Genomic DNA, 4,478 nt, shown 5'->3' on the forward strand with positions numbered 1-4,478 from the left:
GGAGCAGCTGTGAGGGTGAGAAGCTGGCGCTGGGGCAGGTGGGAAGATGACCCATGACTTCTGGCTTGTTTAACAGAGTGAACAGCTGTGGCCCTACAGTTACCTGACAGCCTAGCCCAGTGGGTGCAATGCAGAATAGAGCTCAGTTTGCATCCTGGCTCTGTCAACTACTTCGTATTATAGTTTGTGCAAGTAAGCTCATACCTTTCAGCCTTGGTTTCTTCACCTGTGAAGTGGGATGATATTATCTTGGCAGTATAAAGTGACTGGCACATGGTCGATGCTTCAGAAGTAGAAGCTACTGCTCCTGAGACAGCGAACACAGGAGGAGCCATTGAAAGAGAAAGACAGTGAGTTTCATTTTAGAAACACTGCACTGGAGGTAACTTGGGCAGCCACGTGTGGGTGTCTGGTAGGATAGTAGATATAAAGGTATGGAACTCAGGAGAAAGGTCTGGGCTGGAGAGAGAAACCGGGGGCCATCAAGTTTTTGGAATTAGACCAAGGGAAGGAAGTAAATGAGAATAACCTGAAAGCATATGGCGAAAGGGGAGAAATGGAAGGCCTGAGAGAGAACCGTGGGAGTGTCGACATTCAGCAGGTGAGCAGGAGGGAAGGGGAGCTGACAAAAAGGCTTGTCTTGATGAGGAATCAGAAGGAGGGAAACTGGAGTCAGAAGACCTGGGTTGGAGTCTCAGCTCTGTCTCGTTTACTGGCTGTGCAATCTCGGGCAACCTCTCTAAGCCTCAGTTTTCTTATTTGTAAAATGGGAACGCTACCGATAATGCCTACCTCAGGAGACTTTGGTGAGCTAAGGTTCGTCAAACTGTTTTTTAAGCTAGAAAGGCTGATAAGTGGTTCCATGTGAGCAGTTTTTTCCCCGTAGACTGAATCAGCCTGGGTCTCAAAACGAGGTAACTTCAAGAGGGACTCTGTGACTCTGGCCTCACTTGCTCAACAGGACTTGCAGCCCACGCAAATTCCTCCTGAGCACTTCTGGGATTCCCAGGCAGGGGGTACCACCAAGGAGTCTCTTTTGCTCTGAGCAAGGGGTCCCAAGCTCATCCTGAGGAAATGGATCCTTATGCACTGGCTACTCATGCCCTCCCACTTGACCCCGTCAGCCTGGCTACACCTGGGGGGGATAGGGGGTGCGCTGTGCTCCCGGGGCAGCTGACTGGCCAGCAGCTCCCCGAGCCTGTCCGGGGGCCAGGCGCTGGAGACCCTGACCTCTCCCGTGTGGAGGTCTGGACCCAGGTGCACCAGAGGGAGCCCAGTGATGCCGAGGGCTGGGAGCCTTAGCGGCAGAGGAAGGGTAGCTCCTGGAGCACCTCCCAGCGGAGGGGGCAAGGGTGCTGGGCGGGGCTGCTCTGCCTCCTGCTTCTCCAGCTGTTTCCGTTTCCTTTCTTGCTAGTGTCTGTACAATAAATCCCCACGGGTCAAGGCGACCTGAGAGTACTGATGTGTCTTGCAGCTAAAGGAGCCTAACTGTCACGGGAGAGCCTCAAGATCCGTCCTGAGGGAGTGGAATTTGCTCAGAATAAAATGCATTGGCTGGTTGGCTACTCCACGAATGGAAAGGTGGTTAAGTCTATTGCTGCAGACTGTAAACAGAGCCATGGTGCCTCCACACAGCAGTCAACCCTGCAGCTGGAAACAGAGCAAGGAAGTTCTTTACGTACCGCCATGGACGGGTCCACAGGACATGTTCCCAAGGGAAAAGTGTGAGGTTCAGAACAGTATGTATAATCTATTGCTTATATAGCAAAGTGAAATCCATAAACTATCTTGGGAATATCACACATCATCTAATGACATTGGTTGTCTATGAGGAGGGGAGCTGGGTGACTGGTGGTAGTGGTGAGAGAAGGAATTCTCAGCGTAATAATTCTAGTAACTCTTCTAAATCTTTAACGCATGAAATTAAATCACCTACAATCATATCAGAAAAGAAATGTAAGAATATGGCCTATGAAGTCGAGCCGTCCTGGGTTTGAGTTTGGCTCCATAATTTATTGCTGTGTGATACTGAACAAATTATTCAACCTCTCTGAACTCGGTTTTCTCATCTGTAGAATAATAACAGTAATGCCTGCCAGATAGGACTGTTGTAACACTCCACCCTGCTGGGCACATAGTAGCCATTCAACTTTGGCTGGCTATTGGTGTCATTGCCAATTTCCTCACAGGGATTTTCCATTTTCCTCTTAGCCTGTCCCATGCTTCTTAAGCTACAAAACTTCAAAGCGGCACTTTTGTTTGCATTTTTGCTCTTTTGTTTTTCCGGTACTCTCTAGAATAAGGGCCATTGGAGACTGGCCCTGGTAAATTAGAATCAGCCTCAGCTGTACCCAGATCAACTCTTCTATGTGAAATGGGCTCACTGTCTTTGGACCCAGCTTATGCCTGACTCTCTTCCTTAAGAGTCAGTTCTTCTCCCACCCCTCCTTGGTCCCGCCTGCAAAGAGTCTCCCGACAGCCCACCTCAGGGATTCTTTAAGCACTAAATTCTAAATTCCCAATGAACATGGTCTACATTAAACTATTATAACATTAGTAATTATTATGGCCCCCCGCTTCCCATCATCTTCAACCACATTATCTTGTGCACTGCAGTCACTGAAGTGTGACCAGGAGTCCAGCACAGCAAAAAAATGGGTTTTTCAAAAAATGCTAGTATTTTGCTACTTCTTGATCCCTCAGTTTTAAGCAGTATCTACTGACCTTCCCTTAGAGAAGATGAGACTTTAACTCCATTCTTTTCTCTTCCCACAGCACACACGTGGACCCTGCCCATATAGTTACATCATAATTTTGTTTAGTTTGATCATCAGTGTTTATCGATTACATGGTGATATTGAAAACGGAGCCATGTAGTAAGTCTAGATTACTTTTTCTTATACAACTTTTCATTTTCCTTAGGAATAACTTTCTTCGTTTAGTTTTCTATGTACTTATCAGCAGTGTCACTTCAAACTGTCGTTAACTCTCTCCTCAAAATGTTTAGATTTTGCTATCAATTCTATCCTCTTGAAGAAATCTCTTCCAGAGCCTTCAGACCTTTGCCAGTTTAGATCTTTTCCAGTCCACCCTTCAGACCTGGTGGAGCACTGTCTCCTGGGAGGTCCCTTCCCTTCATCCTACGGATTCTCTTCATCTTTTTCTTGGGGCCTGAATTCAAACCCTTCATCTTTCCTGTTTTTGTTTTCTCCTTTTTTGAGAAGAGTGTATGAAAGGTAAAATTTCGAGAGCTTGCAAGTGAAACTGCCTTTATTCTAACATTTAATCGATTGTTGGGAATTTTAAAAATCTAGACAAAAATAACTTCTTCAGAATTTTTTTCTTCCAATTTTGAGATGTAATTGACACACAGCACTGTATACGTTTAAGGTGTACAGCATAATGATTTGACTTACATACATCATGAAACGATTATCACAATAAGTTTAGTGAACATCCATCATCTCATATAGATACAACATTTAAGAAATAGAAAAAAACATTTTTCCTTGTGATGAGAACTCAGGATTTACTCTCTCAAAAACTTCTGGAGGGGCGGAGTCAAGATGGCGTACTAGGAGGACGTGGAATTCGCGTCTCCTCAAAACTAGGGCACCTACCAGGCACCGGTGGGGGACCACGGACACCTAAGGGGACAGGAGGAACCCCCAGCGACCGGGTAGGACATGGGGCATGGGGGGAGTGAAGGGGGAGAAGTGGAGGCGGGACGGGACTGGCGCCCCTGAAGGGCGGCTGGGGGAGGGGAAGGGATCCCTCGCCCGAAGGGGGAAATTGGGGAACCACTGGGAGGACAGAGGATCAAAAGGGAGTGTGGCCAGGTTTCCCCTGCCCACTTGGGCCCCCAGGAACCTGCTGAGATCCCGGGCGTGATCCTCAGCCCACCGAGGAGGTCCAGCCGCGCGGGTCCTGAGGGAGTGGGAGGGAGGGAAGGGGGAGCAAAAGTAAAGGCTGGACCTCCGGGACCGGTACCCCTGAGGGGCGGCTGGGAGAGGGGAGGAGTTCCTGTACCCAGCGGGACCCACCCACGGTTAGGGGTCCAGTGGCGACGGGGGAGACCCTGGCGGAGACGGTGGGGGAGGAGCACAAAGAAACAGAAGGGAACGAGGCCAGTGCTTTCCCTTTCCCTTAGGCACGGGGAAGCCTGTTGGGCTCCTGGGCCTAACCCTCTGCCCTTGGAGCCTTCCTCCTGCCGTGCAGAGCCCGAGCCCCGCCCCTAAACCCCACCCAGGGCCCTACCTCTACACTCGGAGACCCCCTCCAACGAGATGGGCCTAAACCCCACCCAAACACCCTCACTCAGGGCCCTACCTCCAAACTCGGGAACCCCACACTCCAGAGGCCCTCCTTTCCACGTGCTGCCTGCCCCCTTCTGCGCAGGTCCTAAGCAGAGGCCCCGCCCCACGCTTGAACGTTGCCCGCCTAGGCCCCGCCCCACACTCAAACATCACTCCCCCCCC

The sequence above is a fragment of the Aethalodelphis obliquidens genome, unplaced genomic scaffold (genome assembly GCF_003676395.1).
Source record: "Aethalodelphis obliquidens isolate GAN/ISIS:26980383/991018 unplaced genomic scaffold, ASM367639v1 scaffold39, whole genome shotgun sequence".
NCBI classification, from domain to species: domain Eukaryota; kingdom Metazoa; phylum Chordata; class Mammalia; order Artiodactyla; family Delphinidae; genus Aethalodelphis; species Aethalodelphis obliquidens.